General features: G+C 36.6%; 1 protein-coding gene across 3 annotated transcripts in view; it reads left to right on the top strand.

Moving 5' to 3' along the window:
• LOC105229711 (protocadherin-like wing polarity protein stan) overlaps positions 1–19,069 on the top strand; it is a 120,205-nt gene that overhangs the window by 66,806 nt on the left and 34,330 nt on the right. For all 3 annotated transcript variants that reach the window (XM_049451602.1, XM_049451600.1, XM_049451601.1), the window contains exon 4: positions 985–1,062. The gene's annotated coding sequence lies outside the window, so the exon portion shown is untranslated. The remainder of the gene's footprint in view (positions 1–984; positions 1,063–19,069) is intronic.

Genomic DNA, 19,069 nt, shown 5'->3' on the forward strand with positions numbered 1-19,069 from the left:
TTAAGTACATATATGTCTGTATTCAAAGCGAAAACTCCTCCCAGCAAATTGCTGATGCCTAGTTTAGAGTTACTTCTGTATTTGTATTTGTATATCCTCGTTTGATAATTTATTCGCCCTCCTTTACTCACTCCAAGAGCAGCCACACTTCAATTAAAGTAAAAGTAATTTAAGTCACTTGTTTTCTATTTCAAAATCGAGTTGTGTCAGCAGTTGTAAAATGTAATTTCGTAAGCAATTATTGGCACCCATAACCAAAGTGCCTAATCCTTATAATCCCTGTGTACTGGGTTAAAATGTAAACTGAAAACCTTGCATAACCTTCGTAGTTGACTAAAGGCTTCGAAATTTATAAATACTTGTAGGCAACACTCACTCAACCATCACAGAGTTTATGCGCTCGGCTCAACTACCTTGTTTGGGTATATCCCAAGTGTCACATATATTTATTAAATAAATACCTTTTGCTCTTTAAGCTAGTACAAACACTTCCTATTTTGCCACATTAATCTATATTATACACTTTACATATAATTTTACTATTATCCTAAATGTATGCAACGAATATCAGTGAAGCGAAAAATAGTCTACATTTAGGCAATGCTCAAATTTAGCAAAGTCACGCACCTTTCATATGGTAAATAAGAGAGTTTATGGTGTTTTACTTTACAAACTTACTCGGAAATAAGTACAAAAGGTGGGCTAAGAAGATCATAGTGGAGGACGCAAATACTGGTATAGTTTGTTCGATTCACTACTCTCCAAAGATTGACAAATAGAAGGCATTTAATATTATATTTGGAAATATGTAGTTGAAATATATCGTAAACAAATATTTAACAAACAATAGTTTAATATCTCACTTCCACGGAATTTTCCAGCAGTTGTGCTGAACTAACTGATTAAGAGATAAATTTTCTCAGATTTGAAATCAAACTGATTTAAATCAATTATTTACTAACACTTCCGCTCTCTCTCTTACAGATTGGCCACAATATGTTCTCTTATACACAACAACAACATAGTGAATTACTTGCCGTCAATAGCAGCATAAAAGTTAAGGTAAGACAGCCAACTACTTAACTCTCCCCACTTGAAGAGTCACCCATTTAATAGAAGTTTAAAAAACCAAAACAATTTTTTCTGAACTTTATGCATTTTCTTATATAACTATAATAAGTGCTTCGCTGCATTTAACACTTCGTCGTGCTTTCCATTTACGTCAATACCACTACATACACATACACATACGCTTTGGAACAGTTTCCATCTGTTATGGGTATAATATTACCAGCAAAGTAAATCACCTCACTTTATGTATAAAAATAGCTCGTAACGCATTTGTGCACTTGTCTCTGGCAATGAAAACGAAAATAAATTTTCTGAGCTTTTGAGTTTAATACTCGTATTTTCCATGCTAAGACATAGTCTTTTACCTTATCTCCACGTTTACCTTTCAATTAGTGCATTCAATGTGACTGTTTATCTTCTGCTCCTCATAAGCAGCTGCGAGTAGCTTCTAACGAATGCCGTCAAAAGTGAGTGGCAACAAGCGAGAGAGTAGACAGCTGCGGCATTTCATTAAATGAGCTACAATTTTATAATTAAATAACACTAGTTTCAATGGAAAATCATTTAAAGGACTTTTTTCATTCAAACTTTATTTTCTCCGAAAGCTGCTGGCAGACAAATTTTTGAGTAAAAAGTTTTTAATGAAGGCAAATACATATACATATGTATGTTTTTTTATATTTTGGAATATATTTCGATAGTTTTACCAAATACAAGTTTTCAGGGAGTTCATTTAGCTATAAAAAACGACAGTATTGTTGGTGTAGTATTAGATTCCGACTCTCTAAACATCTTGACAAAATTCAACAACAAACGTTTCAAACTCCCCTCGAACTCTTATATCTCAACAAAGAACCGCACTTTTGAAAATTGTTCAAAACTCATAGCTTTTTTTTCAACAGTCAAAGCCGCAGCGGTAAAGCAAATGCCATTATAAGTAACAAACAATAAAGTAATTTTGTTAATAGTATTCACTCACACTCACAAAATTGCAAATAAAATTGCACACACGTATTTATTTCTGTGGCATATTATGACAAAGTGAGCTTAATAACCACACATACATACATGCGTAATGTCTGAAGGATGTTCCTACGTATGCTTCCAAGCAAAGCAATGCAACTTAAAGCAGAGCGATGACAAGCGTGCATTGCATAAATTTGCATAGAAGAAGTTATATTCCTATACATCAGTACCTATATATATGTGGTATATATATGTGGTTTGTAGGAATGCATGTGGTTGGTAGTGAAGTGGTTGCTGCAACTGCTGTTGCTACGTGCCAGCACAGTTATCAGCAAGCAGTTGAGCGCTAAAACATAAGCACTGCAAAAGTTTGAAGAGATTTTTCAGAGACAGTGGTGGCGGAATGTAGAAAAAGGAGTTGGTTTATAATGATATAACGAAACATAAATTTGGGGGTGGTGGATGGTACGATGCTTTGTGGTACTGCTAAAGAATGGGTACAGAATGAAATGGTTCAGTGTTTATTTTCAAGATACGGTGGACAATATGCGTAAAAAAAAATTTTGTGTGTTATAATCTTGTATTTGCGTATACTCAAGTTGGACATAAGCATTGTGACAAAAAAGTAACCGGAAATTTTAAATAAAATGCAAACTATTTAATTAAACCTCAATATTTATTTTGTCGCCTTCAAAATAATCCCCACCACATGTAATACTCTTATGCGAACGATTTTCCAGTTGACGAAGCACTTTTACCATTTTTTGGGATGGTCTTCAGCTCTTGCAGCAAATATTATTTTATCTCTTCGATCGGTTGAAAACGGATTCCACGGTTCGGAAATTTCAGTTTGGAGAACAAGAAAAATCACACGGAACCAACTCTGGTGAATACGATGGTGGATCGATGATATTCACTGCGTTTTTGGCCTTAAATTCCATCACAATCAACTCTTTTTGAAAAAAATCTGCGTTATCGGAACGAGTTGTGCAAGAACACATTTCATACCCAAAATATTCACCAAAATCCTTCGAGCGGACTCGTTAGAGACGTCGAGCTCTCTTTCAAGCACCATATCCTTCACTTTTTTAATATTTTCATCAGTTGAAGAGGTCAAAGGTCGACCAGAACGAGGCATGTCTTCAACGATCTCTCGACCGTCTTAAAAGGCTTTGTACTACCAATTGTAATTTGGTTATATAAGGTGCCTTCCAAAGTAAACAGGACTTAAAAATAAGGAACAAATGGTTATATACAAAATTTGAAAAAAATTCTTTCTTCGATTTTTATCCATTCCATTAACTCACAACTGTAAAATTTTCAACAAAAACGACTTTTCCAGGAAGCCGTCATTCAGTCGAATCTCAAAAATTTTATTAGTCCCAACCAGTCAGGGTATTAAGTTCCATTTCAAAGATTCCAAGTTTGTTTTTACGGCCTTGGAAACAATTATCCGAGCATTGCAGGCGCTTTTCTTTCGTGGCTCGGCTCAAACGTATTAGTTGCGATCGATTGAGGGCTCCTGTACTGATTTCGTCTGATTGCTAGAGTTCATAGTACATTATGGCGAGCTGAACAAATTTTTTTGCGAGTACTGGACATTCCTTGTCTTCCACATCACGTTCGCAATTTGTAATCTTATGAAACCATTCGCAAGGCGTTTCTTCACTAACACAACGTTCATCAGAAGTTTTTACAATCAATTGACGCACCTGAGCAGCCTTTTTTTTCGAATGAAATTGTTGAAATAGCAGTACTTCTCGCGAATGACACTTTCTCAGCTCGAATTTAACTATTTTCAGGCACAAAGTAGACAAAGCATAGTAGTTATAAAGCAGCGAGATTTTATAGATTTATTGACGGATGCCTCAATTGGCTATGTAACGTTTCTGATCATATCTATCAACCGAATTAAATGTTAGCGCCACTTATTGGAAAACGACGGTTTTCTATTTGAACGCCTGATTTTGGATTTGAGGAGATTTTAAGCAGAAATATCTTTCATACCACCAGACAGCCTTCTTTGGAGGTATTCCTGGTGATCGCCTGCGTACGGGAATCCGATATTTTTCATAATGAAGTGCATTAAATTCTGGAATTTTTTATTTATTAAAAATTTCTTTAAAAAAATTTCAAAAAAAAAAATCGATTCAACCAACCGGTAGTTCCAATAAAATTACAAAACAATTGATTTTTTCTAACTTTCATATGGTTAGAACCTCATCATCCTTTTACTTTTGAGTCAGTACAAGCTTGATTTGCTTCATTTTAAAGATCAATATAATTCCTAGCCCTCTCTCTCTTTATAGACCTGTTTATTTAAAGCAAACCTTTTCACTGCACGCCGAAATGTAGGCAACACTTTATTTTAAAAATGTTCTTCGCGCTATTGGCAGAAAATTTTTTCATCATTGAAATATAATTAAGATTAGAAATGGATTTTGCATATATAATAATGTCTATAATACTTGTCAAAAATAACAGAGAAAATCCCAGAAATGTGTAAAGCATCTGTGAAGGTATTTATATTATTTAGGTTAGGATTTAAATATAGAGTATAGCTATTTTTCTTGATTTCCGAAAATTTTTCGTTCAACAAATTTATGCACCATTCGCAAAAAGGTGATATTAGTATAATACTTTATGGTTATAGAATTCTATTCATGATGAGTTTAAGCCAATAGTTATTAAATCTTACCACTAGTTTTTTTAATTACGTCCGCCACTGTCTTTGCGGACCACAGTCTTTTGCCCATCAACCATCAATGCGTCATTGCCGACCACTTGCCACCGACGTCCGTTGGCGTTTGCGTCACTTTAGGGAGGAATTTGCATTTCTTGCAACACTTCAAAATGCTGTGAAGCAACACTTGTGCCATGTAGAAGCAGGCAAGAAAAAGAAAACAGACAAACAAATAGCTGCCACCGCCTGTTAACTCGCAAATAAATGTAATTTCTGTTTGTGCATACTTTTTTTTGTGTTTTTTGTGCCACAGTTGCAACTTTTTTTGCATAAGTTGCCAGCGTTTTTGCACAAGTTGCATTGCACAGAACACGAATAGCCAGCGGCTTCGGCTGCCTTGCTGCTTTATCTACACACTTATTTGATTTTCTTCGTGCCTCCTTTCTACTGATCCGCAAGCAGAGCATGTTTTGTATTTGTTGTATTGTTGTTGTGTTTTCATTTCATTTCTCTGCTGTATCTTCGCTAAGACTTCAATAATCTACACGGCTACACATGCGTCCCGGTGTGAGGCAGGCACAGCTGAATGCAGCAAATCTGCCATCAGTTTAATTGCGTGCGGTTTTCCTATTCCAGGCCTGCACGAGCACTCAGGCAAAAACAAAAAAAAAAAACAAAGAAAATAAAATAAAAATGGAAAAAAGTTTAAAATATATGAAAGCAACGCATTGCTTGTGGTATTTATGCAAAGGTTGCAACATCACGTGCTAACTCACACACGCACACACACACACACAGAGGTAGCTGCTGGGCTTTTAAGCCTTAAGTAGGAATTTCATGCTCATTGCATGCAACGGAACTTCTCGGCACGACGCATGGTCGCAACCAAATATTTATGCATGCGCGATATATATGTGATATATGCATCCGTGTGCGTGTGTGCGTATGTGTGTTTTTGCTTGTGTAGGCCGATAAACACTTGTATCCTGCGACTTATCTGCCGGCATTACGTTTGCATTTGCGTGCCAAATGAGGCAACTGTCAGGGCTGCCGCTGTTGCAACAACTCATGGTCATATCTGTGCGGCAGTCAGCCAGCCAACAACAACAACAATCGGCTCGGAAGCGGCAAAGTCAACTCGTTGTTGTTGAATTCATAAAGCTGTCACATTACATTGCCGAGCGCCTGTCTTTGCGCTGTGGCATGTGCAGGCCATGTTGCAAGCACATTACACCACATGCACGAATACAAGGAATAAGCACATATTTAAATGTGTTTGTGCCGACACAATTGCGTTAAAAAAGTACATCCTGCTGCAACGGCATCTGCGCGTCTCCGCATCCTGTGCCGTGCCATGCCATGCCACGCCGTGCTATGTTGTGTACTTGACTGCGTCTCGCTGATGAGCTGCCTTTGCGGTGTCCTCCATTTATGACAACCGTGCTGCTCGGTTGCTCATAAGGACATTGCTGTGCGCATACTTCATGTTGCTCCAGCCAGCTTGTGGCGACATGTGTGTGTATGCATGAGGAAAGCGTACAAAAACACACAATTCCTGCTTACCGCTGTAATGTCATTTTCTTGACTTCACCTCCATGCCTTCCCTTTCCTTTCATTTCTATTTGATGCCATTCCTTTACAACTCGCCTGTATCCTTTGCATCAGCATTTGCATTTCCTTTGGGGCCCCTCTCTTGCCCCCATTCCAGCGAAATCGCATTATTTGTATGCTGTGTGCATGTCGTCGTTGTTGACTCTCAATTTCTCTCCACTGCATCGTTTCCGTCTGTCATTAACACATCATTTGCCATCGTTAACCGCTCGGCTGAATGCTTAAAGTACTTCCTCTCTTTAATTGGCGCCGCTTTCGTTCTTAAGTAATTTAAATCGTAATGACTGAAATTGAATGTTACACACACATTCTCACACATATATGTAAATATATACGATATTATGTAGATGATATGCACTTTCACTGGTGAATTTAATTTCTGTTCTGTAGTAAATATTATTTTCTGGACTGTTAATGAGAAAGTCATCCTTTTTAAGAATTTATTTAGTGCTGCCATTTTGTTACAAACCTAATATTATTTAATAGAGTTGTGAAGATATTAATAATTAGTCTAAAACCCACAGTATATCCCGATATCCTGGATTTGTTTTTTAACCGCTATAGCTTATTTTTCTATAATAGGTTGAAGCATCAAAAGACGGAGTGCGGGACTTAAATCCGCTAAATTTTAATCCCCAAAACTAACCTACGGCCATCTCATGTCTTTCCCAGGGGACCACTGGACTAAGTATAAGTAAACACTGGGATAGAAGAAGACATTTAAATTTCTTCTATTGCACGAACTGACTGACGCCTTAAATTTAGAGCCGCCGCTTTGCCAACAGCTTTCCATTCTGCAGAGAACTCGCACATAATTGCACTTGAAATGTCCAACTTGAGACTACCTTCAATTGTGGTTCTTAGTTCTTCCCTTATACGTAAAAACCGAGGGCAATGATAAAGTACGTGTTCAGTGTCTTCTATATACTCTGTATACGTCGGATAATATGGACTAAAGGCATGACCAAATTTGAGTATGTAGCTTCCTTGGCTCCCTTGGCCACTAAGTATTTGGGTAAGGTTGAAATTAAGATCTCCATGTTGTCTATCTATTCACGAATGTATGTATGTTCAGAACCAGTATGTGGGTCCACCGACCTCTGTATGAAGTTTGCCACCGTTGCTGCACATTGTGATGCTTTTGATTCTCTCCTCTTTTTTTTGCTGTGGTAGATGTCTCTGCTAAGTTGTATATTCGCGCGAATTCGTCTCCCTGGATGTTAATCGGTACCACATTGGCTAATATCTCAGTAGCTTCATTTGATATAGTTCAGAAAGCACATATCATACGTATTGTAACTGCATTGCTTTCATTGGTTTAGCATAAGATTTTATGTCTACCGCCTGTATTCATATTGGAGCCGCATACAGTATAATCGATCTCATTATCTTTGCTATTAAAAATCGTCAGTTGGAACGCACACAGCCTTCCATATAAGCAGGAGATTTAAGTGAAGAGTTCCTGATACTTTCTTGGGTGTATATCTATATTTGGAACATGTTCGTGTTCTATGTTCTACTCAAGAATGCTGGTATATTTTACAATATATCTTCCATATCGAATTAGCTCTACTGCTTCAACATTTCTCAAAATAATTTACGTGAACTTTGGACAATTTTGCTTTAATTTTTTTCCCAGCTAAAGGTATTAATCAGCGCCATTTGCTACAATAGCTTAATCAATCCATTTTCATTGGGATTTTTCGAAAACTGTCACATGTCGAATATCCCTTAAGATATTATATTATAATTATAATTAAATTTTAATATCCGCTGCCTACATTTTAGCGCAATGAAATAAAGGTTGAGTTGGTAAAGAAAATTTAGTCCCAAATGAGACATTAAAAGCAAATTGAAATGTTAATTTGGCAGTTAAAAAGTAATTTATGCATGAGTACTCGATGAGTGCGTCGAAACATTCAGTTACGCTTGCAATGCTGCTCAAGAAACTCCTGTCCACTGAAAATACTGAAATTTAGAAGAAATTCCTGCCTTGAACGTTTTAGAGCTTAAGGCTTCTTGTAGCTTACTTTTTAATAGAGGCGTCAGAACATCAATCATGTCATCAGATATCATCATCAGATCATGCCGATCAAATTTTGTATGCTACCTTGTCGTCAATCAATACAAAGTATTCTGTATAAAAGTAGTAAGCTGCTTTGAAATTTTATGTTCCAGATGTATTTTCGCAAGGAATCTTGTGTTATCGAAGAGTTGAACACGTCAGGATATACTCTTGGCACTTTGTTTCATGTTATCAGTTTATGGATACTGTGTTGAACAAGATTTGGAAAAGTCGACCTAAATCAGAAAAACTTGCCTAGCTCCAGCTAGGTGTTGCAGGCTCACTGTCGCAGAACCGCCAATTTACGGAAAAAGCTAGGTCCATGTTATATAAGAGCTTTTTCAGTTTGCAGTAGCCGGAGTAGAATGCGATAAATAGGCTGAATTGGTCCCTTGGAAGTTTGATTACATATTGCTGAGGTTAGACTCCCCCTTAGCAACTTGGCATAGTGTATGCCTTGAAGTTGTTGCCAATACCTGTCCTTACCTACTCCTTCTTTCTTGCCTAGCAGCCCCTCTATGGTATGGGACCAACTGCAAATAAAGGTTCAGATCTTATAATGTTGGTAGATGCTGCAGAGCGGGCAAGCTGATCAACCAGTTCATTCCCGGCTATACCTTTGTGACCGGGCACCCAGATGAGGTGCACTGAACGTAACAGCTAGGCTATGCAGCCGTAGCGATATGATCTCATTGGCAAAAATTGCCTTAGGTGTCACTTGACTATCGCTAAGTATGGTTATACGTTGGTAGCGATAGTTGCGTTGGAGGTTTAACTCTATACATCGACTGCCTGAAAAATTTTTGGAAAACTTCCCGTAGATATGAAGAGTTTCCTGGGACTCCTGTATCAACTCTCTCCGCCGTTTGCGAGCCGTCGATGTATCAGTTGATTGTACTATCCCTAATCAGGAGCTCGAGGTGGTGTCTAAGAATTAACGAAACCTGTTGCTAAACCTATAAAAAGTATGACAAAAAAATTTATTTTGGCAATAAAAAGTTATTAAAGAAGTCTTTTTTCTATGAAGAGTAACCACATTTCCAAATTGCTTTAAAATAGTCAACCAAAACCTCGCATATTATTTACGAATTAATTTTCAGCGAACCCACAACCATTGGATTAGTCATACTTCCTCACACACACATTAAACTCAAATACAACAATATTACTTACGCGCTCTAAACTCAGCCGCTTCTAATTGGCACTTGCTCTTCAGCTGCTCCTCAGCTACTTGTCACTACTTCAGCGACAGTAAGTTCGGCTTATCGCTAGACAGTTAACTCCGAAAAGTGCACAGGCAAAATTAGTTGCTTACTTTATATTAATATGCATATAACGGTATGTAAATTTGCATGTATTTGTTGGTTTTAGGTTTAAGCTTTAATTACATTTTATTTGCCGGCCTAGAAGTGTGCAAATATGCCGCTGTTAATGTACTAAACTGCGACATGTATGTAGGCATGCGACACGGCTTATACGCAACTCCGTCGCTGCGCAGCACAAACGACAACTTCAAAGTGCAGCGGCGTGAAAGGAAGTTGTATGCCATGGAGACAGTTCAAAAATGCAAAACTTCGCCGCGAGCGGCATGCAAAAATGCATAAAAAGAAACAAAAAACAACAAAAAAGATGGGTTGCACAGACACACGTGCACAACTTCGACTGGCATGCGGCAGTTGCAAGAGTTGCTGCTGTCGTCGCCGCCGCACAACACTAACTATTTTCCCTCAGGTGCGCCACTCAAGCACCAACACACACGCGCATGTACATGCATGTGCCTACTGGCGTACAAGTATACTGTGGTCCTTGTACTTGCATAATCAAATCGCTCGTTAGTTGCTTACTTTATTTTGCTTTGGCGCTGCCTCGCTCTGCGCACTTTGTAAGCCTAAAGGATGGTTTTAATTTGTTGCAATTGTGCACACAAACCGCCGCTATGTGTGTGTGAGTATGTGCCTTTGTATGCGTAGGCGTATATTTGCGCTTGGTTTGCGCGCCTTCAACGCCAGCGCTGCCACTAAATCCGGGCGCTGGAGTTCATTTATCTTGCGAGCACTTGCTGCGACTTAGTAGGAGACTGTGTGTGAGTGTGTGGGTGCACGGTGGTGGCGCTGAGTGGGCGTCCACGTGGCGTGGCGGTTGAGAAACAGGTGACAGCGACAACAACGGGAGGGCAAAGTGGTGTCTGCGAGCAGCGCGCAAGCAGCAGTAGGATCTCTTATTCCCCTCTCACTCTTCACTCACTGTGGTCTTACTTTCTCTCACTTGTATATGTGTTTGTAAGGAAATGTATAGATTTATAAGTGTAATAGATAGATACACACTCTCACTCTCCTACACTTGAGCACTCCCACACTCTCGCACTCCTTAACTTGCGCAGAAGAGCCTTGGTTTGCTTAGCTGCGTGTTGGCGTTTGTTGGCTGACGCTGTGGCACTGTTGAGTTGAGTGCAATGAATTTTTAATTAAATTTAGCGGTAAACAAATCAAAAGATAACAAATGAAATTAAGAATCAAAGGCGAAAGCTTAACATTTCAAGTCGTTGTTGCGGCTGCTTTCAAGGGGATGTGGGTGATTTCACAAAAAAAGTGAGAAGCCGCAGACATTTACAGTTGTTTACTCGCACATGCGAGGGATGCGTTGGTGTTTACTTCTTAAATTTTTGCAAGATAGACTTGGTGCTACATATTTTTAGTTGACGATAGCTTATAAAAATATACCTTAACATATTAAAGGGGCTACAGGCAGTTAGAAAAGTTAAGGAGGAGCGTTTTATCTGCAAGTAGGACCCGGATTTGATTTGACGCCTGTTCTCACATCAAAACTTTATTTCAAAATAATGGTCAATACTTATCTTACAATAGAAATCAAACTGAGGTTACGAGTAGTAGGCCACTGAAATTGTCGAATAATATAACAGAAGAAGCTTAATGCTTAACCAGGCATCTAGTAGCAGTATAAACGAGTATTATGTTTTGTCTAGTAAAACGGACCTTTTTATTCTGTATTCTGTACTAAATTTAAATTTTTATTTGGCATTGTTATAATGATCCGATTTGGTCAACTTGAAGAGTTTTCTTCGACAGTTTAGACTAGGTGAGGTTATTCTGGTAGGCTCATGAGACACGCCCGAACTAGTTATGGTCCTTAGCGATGCCAGATGGAGTGCCCGAACGTAGCTTATGAGAAGTGGTACAATTTTTCGATTTTTACTATGTCTGTGAATTTATTGAACAAAGAAGTGTGATAATGCACCATCTCATACTGAATTGGTTATTCGTGATGATTTCGCCACATTTTCAACGTGCCGCAACCATCGCATTCGCCCGATTTACCTTGGTGTAACTTCTGGCTATTCAGCAAATTCACACGACCACTCCGAGGACACCGTTTTGACTCAATTGAGCATATATGTAAAAGCTGAATCGAAGAAGACTTGATGGCCACAATCGCGGTATTTTTCCAAGTGCTATGATGACTGGAAAATTCGTTGGCATAAATGTATTGCAGCGGCAGGGGATTACTTTTACGGAAATGAAATGAGCAAAATTCACCTTTCAATTTTTTGCCATTTCGAAGGTAATTTTAGAGGGCTACTGTCTTTGGAACCCCTGCCATTAGTTGCAAAAAACAGTAACGGCCGATTTCAAAAAGCTTCTTATTTCAAAAGCAGGATATATCATTTAGAGCCACGTCCGGTTTATAAATTAGCCGGAATCCTAGCTGCTACGGGCGATTGTTTCCTTGAGATGGTCCAATAATTGATAATATCAGTCAGAATTAAGAGTTTGGTCGGGAAGGAGTAGCTCTTAGTAGATATTTCCCTGTCATTCCTATTGCCAAACATATAGCACAGCCTTGCTCACCATCAATCTGGCTTAAGTTTCCACTTTTAATGAAGAAAATTACTCTCCTACTCTTCTTTAAATTACTCGTGATTTACTACAAATGCTTCTGAACTGAAAAATAAATCTTAAAAACTGTATATCTTGTTCCCAGTCGGTTTAGGACTAACCGTAGCCCTCATTTGTGGAACCACTTCGAAGTATGCTGTGCAAAAATTATAGTCAATGATGCAATAAATCTGTTTCGACACCCATCGTCCCTACTAAATTTCGTGAAATTAAGGTGGCACTTGTTTATATACACTTGTCAGCCAGTTCCTACATATTTTGTATCAAACCAGAAAAGACGCTTAATACTAAATATACAAACTTTCAAAATGCCAGCAAACTTTCCGCGTCCGACTCTTAATTGCTGTATATTTATTTCACTATTTTCTTTGTATGCGGTATGCAATATAAAAATTACTTTGTCTAGACAGGAGACAAAGTAGGAAACGACACGCGATGTTCTACGAATAAGTATTATACAATGTTTATTTTCATGTTGTGGCAAGAGCATATAATAAATGGCTATGGATGTGAGTGCATGTAGGTAGGTGTTTGAGGCTACCAAGCTGGAAATAGTTGGTGATAGTGAAAGCGTTAATAAGAGTTTAGAAGGTAGCTATACTACCAGTGTTTATCCGTCAGCTCGATAGTGGGATCTTAATTCAAGGTGCAAAATTTAACTCTGAAAATTGTTAGTTGCTGATCGGAATTCAGTTAGTTTGGTTGTTTGAAGTATAATTTATTCTGAGTTATGGTCGAACTCTTTCCTTGCAACGAATCTGCTTCAAATCTTCTTAGCAATAAATTAAAAAAGCATGTCTCCACCCACTTTTTAAACTATTTTTCTTACACAAAATGCCAATTTTTCCAATTTAAATTTATTATTATTTTTTTTCATTTCTCGAATACCATATCATATTGTCATCTAATATAAACTATTTCCCTCTGGGTGTTTAAGCTTCTTATAAAATAGTTTATATAATGACCTCAGGAACGTCGCCAGCAGAAAATAAACACAGAGTAAACATTTTCAACAAGTTAAACACATATCCGTGATCACAATCAAATTTTTACACCCATAGATGACCTGTAGGAAATTAAGATATAGTAATAATTTTACTCAGATATAAATAACTTGACTTCACTTAGTTAAAGGTATGGCCGAAAGCGTTGCTAATCATGAGTTTAAAGAAGTTTCACATATTTTTTCGCAAATTAAGCATATGCAAAAAAAAAGCCAATTTTCATAACTTTTTTCTTGTACTATCCCCTAACTCAGTTAAAAAATTTAACAATAATATATGTAAGCAGTAAACCTTTAAGTTGCGGAATCTAATATATTTTTTTGTTTTCGAACTTCAAACAATTTTATTTTTCATACTTACTTTTTTCATATTTTTCTAAAGCTTTCTTTATAGGTTTCTTAACAATTTCTATTTTATTACGCCATTTTCAGAAATTCTACATAACATTTACAGATTTCTTGCATTATTCTTTGCCTCAAATTTTTCCTACTGGGTCTTCTTTTATAGTCTCATAGCCTTCCTACAAACACACTCACATGCATTTCTTCTATCATTCCTGGTACTGCCTTTTCAATTTTGCCCCCTTGAGCTCTCATTCGCCACTCTAATATCACGCAATGTGCTCGTATGACAATGTGAAGACAGCCTCTCATAGCAAAACTTCAGGGCGCAAGGATAATGACTCTACAGACTACGCAAAGTTATTTAATCTAATAGTTAAAGTTTGTGTGCTTCACCAAAAGCAAAAATCTATTTAAAATTTTTACGCGTATTTTAAAAGTTGGCAAAAATGTGTACAGATACCGTTATGCAAGTACTTGAACTTAATGAAAGACTCATAACTGCATACTTTGCTCTTTTGCTTGTTTGCTCATTTCGCTGCCTTTGACTTTTGCTGCTTTGCTTTGCCTGGTGCAAGGGCTTTTAATTAGTTTGGCATGTAAAAAGATATATGTAAATATGTATTTTGTGAGTTTAAGCATGGCGAAAGGCAAAATAACTTTGGAAAAAAATTTAAGTATGCGTGACCTTTCTGCTTTTAGAATGCTAATTTACCATTTTTTGTGAGTATTTGGTATTACAGTTACCATTGAATATGTTAATTAAGAGAGCTATATACAGTCTACTTCAATAAGAAGTCAATGTGATAATTAAAAGAAAAGGGAGAGAGTAGAAGCGGAAGAGAGATGCGTATGGAGAGAAAATAGAGTAGGTTCAAAATTATTTACAGAAAAATTTATGTATTTTTTCAGGGTCCATATATGTATATAGGTCTATAGTCCTTAATATAAGTTAGTACTAACCAAAACTAACTAACCGAGAGCAATAATAAATATGAAAATAAAAAAAATTATTTATTCAAAAATTTGTGTAATTTATCTTCAAGATCTGTTATAGGTAGGTCCATAACCTACAGTTTAGTTAGAACTAACCGAAACTAACTAGTAAAATAACCGATAGAAAATTTTAAAGAAATTTGAAGAATTTGTCTTCAGGATCTGTACTATATGTAGATCCATAATCATAGTGGGAACTAACCGAAACTAACTAACCAACTAGCCGATTGATTTCACAAGTTAAATTTTTGAACGATTTAAATCTTTGGAGATTATTTTTGATACCTTTTGGGCAAAGATCAAAGTTGAAAATGAATTTATATTGGAGTTCAAGAGTTAATATAACTTGATTATTATCCTATCCCAGCCAACAACTCTAGGGAGGGAATGTTTTGCCTTCCCACTTTAGTGACTAGTCTATGACAGGAAGTCCTGAGCTGCTTGAGCCACATGTTAAAGAATCGTTTCTGGCCACTCCCAAAAGAATGGCGCGCAGAGGACTTTTCTCACTTGCGTGATCTTCTATACATGTCTCCATTTTCTCAAGGTAGCTTAAAATCCATAAATATGAAAATTGTATCGGCATCAATTGAAAAAAATTAAGTCTTTCAATTTTCCTTCTACATACTTCTTAAAGTGAATATGAAAAACGTATTTGAATATTTCAAAACTCAAATCATAATTCCAAGTACTGTCTCCCTAAGCCTTCTACAAAGAAGTATTTTCCATTTCCGTCAAAGAAATCCCTCCATCGATATACTTTAATCTCACCTTCATTGCTTTGCGTCAATTTCACCTACTACTAAGCTACCTAGAAGAGCAGAAACGAGACACCAAAGAGAATGGCATCAAATAAGCAACACAACAAGATGCTTAGCAGACATTATAAGGAGATTGTGCCAAAATCAGACACGCACACAATCACACATACGCAAATGCTTGCCACAGACACACTCGCATAAAATACATAGTATCCTTGTGGAGGCGAAAGTTTTTTGACGACAGCCAGAAAGGTGAAACGCTCGACAGGAAACTGCTAAAAATTAAACATTTTTCCTGCAGCAATGTAATAAAAGGAATAGTCAATGAAGGAGTTTATAGCAAAAAGCGAGTAATATTTACGAAACAGCACGAAGCACTTTCGTATAAACAAATAAACGATAAGCGAAAGCTTTAAAAGAACACAAAGATTTGTTAGGAAAAGGTGAAGGAGTTGAAGGTGAAGCTGTTGGAGTTACCTAAGCGAACTCAGACAGAATTTTAATGGAAATTATAGAAGAAGAAATGATTTTTAAAGATTCCATAATATTAAGTTGGCAGCAAAGTTCGTTAGTGGACCAGAAATTCTTTTCTAATGGTATTATAAGGCTTTTTATCGTTTGACAAATTCGTGGCTACCGCTGAATGACTGATATTTAGTGAAGCTTTTTCACATAGGAACCACTAAAAAGCTTTACGATAACCGATTGAAGCCAGTAAAGTTTCAAAATTCTACCTAAAAGTAACTTTTTACTAAAAAATTTGTAATTTTCCACTAATTTATGTTCCCACGAACACTTATACACACCCATTAATTCCACCATATATGTAGTAAGTAGGCGCTAACGGTTAGTTTATTTACCTTTCTTCACATATCAGCATCATACAATCTGTTGAAATTTATTTGCTTAACTATGCCAAGCACATAAGTGAAATTATCTGTTGATTACACGCTTGCCGGCAAATCATTAGCGCCCGAGAACGCTTGGCAGTAATTATAAGTTAAGCGCGCTTGCGCTGAGAAAGTGTTACGACGGTCTAAGAGCAGCCGTGGCAGATAATCAAGGCCAAATAGATTACGGTTTTATACTCTTAATACCGTTAGCGCATACACTATGTACTCGTGCACACATACATCTACTACTCGTACATACATATGCACATAATGGGTTCGGCATCAGCAGCTAGGTGTGTGTGTGGCAAATTTGCCTTGTGGCTTCTAATTCTACTTGCAACTTGGCGGTGCTCTACTCGCATTATCAACATTTTAATTGCTTTTGCAGAGGAAAGTGTTGAAAATTAGCGTTCAGGTTGTTGTGCTACTTTTCTGCAAACCTGTAATATATTTTATGAGATTTTAATGTGTGCCTTTGAAAGTGTCTATGGAAATTTGAGTCAACACTTGCACGTGTGTAAATTAATTTACTTCTATCATATTGCTTTGCTGCTGAAATTTTGGGGTATAAATTCTGATATTGCTGGAAGCTGTCTAATTTTTTTGCTACTGATCCCTCTATACAAGACTGTTAATGATGCCAATCACATGTATGGATCTAAGTGGTTTTAGTGGACTTTTCTCAATTCCATTCCGACGATCGAAAAAATAAAAAATATCCAGCAATTCTAGCTGTTGAAATTATTGCCGTCACTTGTAGCTTCTATATCCAACTTTATAGCCCAACTCGCTTCTTTCTTGGATCTTACTATTTCTAGAGCTCATCAATTCTTATTTTTAAGACATACATATATTTACATGTAAATGTGTTTATGTTGTTCAAATACCCTGGTAAAATTAATTTAAGTTTGTCAAATAGGTGGCAACTCTCCTTAAAAATATCGCCCATAGAAATCTTGCATTATCCTGTTTAGTTTTATACACATATTGTAGCGTTTACTTAAATAATTTAATAATAAAAAATTAAACAGATGGCAGCCCTTTTTAAAAATATTTTTAACACAAATCTTCTTTAAGCCTATTTTGTTTGATAGCCATTTTGTGCTAAGTTATTTATTTTGCCACTTTATTTTTGAAGTAAAATGTAAACAGATGGCAACTCTTCTCAAACACATTGCCTACAGAAATCTTGCGTTAATCTGTCTAATTTTATAAACAGGTGGCAACTCTTCTCAACAAATTTTTACTTAAATATGGCTTAAACATGTTTAATTTGATACCCATCTTGTGTTATGTTATTTATTTTGTTTTATCAATTGTAAAGTAAAATTTAAACAGGTGGCAACCCTTCAAACAATATTTAATAGATCGGTTAAGTAAGCCTGTTTAATTTGATACCCATGTTGAGGTATTTTATTCACTTTTTTATTTTAATTGTAAAATAAATTCTACCCAAGTGGCAACACTCCCAAAATATATTATCAACTCTTGTATTTTATATAATACTCACATTTTTAAACTTTTTGTATTTAATTTCATTGGATTAAATTTTTCAAACAGGTGGCAACCCAATACAAAAATTATTTTGTATTTTGTAATATATGCCTTCTTAGGAAATTTTATATTCCCCAAAAAACGTTCGAATCAATTTAGAGTTAACAGTTTCCCTGGTAACAAGGACTTCGATTTTAATCCTAAACATTATAGAACGTAATTTCAAAAATTGTTGGGTTCTCTCCCAGACATGGACACGTACCGACACTTTACAGTTCCAGCCTCAGAGGTTTTAAATGGGATCAGATTATCTACTTATTCTAAGTAATTTTCAGTACTTCCAAGCATTCACTGTCGTAGTTTAATAAGCTAAAGGTATGGGTTACTTCTATAGAAAGAAAATAATTGTGGATTTGTGGGTCTGTCGGGCCCATTCCATAGTCCCCTCAACAAATTTAAAGGCCAATTACTTTCAATTTGGCTCCGTAATTTATTTAAATGTTTTGTCAAAAGCTTTTTGGGCCAATCCCTCAGCAGACCTTTACCCATTTGATTTTTGTTTAGAAATCCATTTAAATTTTTTATGCCGAATTACGAGCAGGCCACTTATTTCCCCAAAGAAAAATCCATTTAAACGAGCGCACATGAACTTTACATATGTCAAGGGAATAAAAGCAACAACACGAATACAAAAACAAATTCTAAACTTTCAAAGTTTGACAAATAAAGTCGATGAAAGCAAAAACTAAGTTAGCAAACTAAGCAGACAAGCATGTCATGGCGCTGCTGCTGGCCCAAACCTTTGAACTAATTTAATTTCGATGTTTTGCTTTATTCACTTATTCCTTTTTAATTTGAATAAATGCAAAATGAGCTAAAAGCGAACGTCTGCACGACAATAAAAAAATAATGAAAAGTAAAGGAAGAGCAACTGCATGAAACTATAATTTGGTTTCGGTGACAAGCCGAGAATTTGTTAAAACTTTTAAAACTCATAACCGTTATACATTAATGTCTTCGTGTACAGTATATGTACGAGTATGTACATAAAGGCACGTGGAAAGTTCGTTGTTGCAAAGTGGCTGAAAACACACAGTTGTGAAAAACAAAAGCAAAAAAAACAGAATAAAGTCAGAAAGAAATGACAAATTGCACGAGTAAAGCATTTAATGAGCGACATAAAGTTTTCGACCACGAGAGTTGGTAGACTGCAGTCGGCAAGCCACCAGACAGTAAAGCCTGTACGTATACGTCTGTGCAAACTTGTTTG

Source organism: Bactrocera dorsalis, chromosome 3 (genome assembly GCF_023373825.1).
Source record: "Bactrocera dorsalis isolate Fly_Bdor chromosome 3, ASM2337382v1, whole genome shotgun sequence".
In the NCBI taxonomy this organism is placed as follows: Eukaryota; Metazoa; Arthropoda; class Insecta; order Diptera; family Tephritidae; genus Bactrocera; species Bactrocera dorsalis.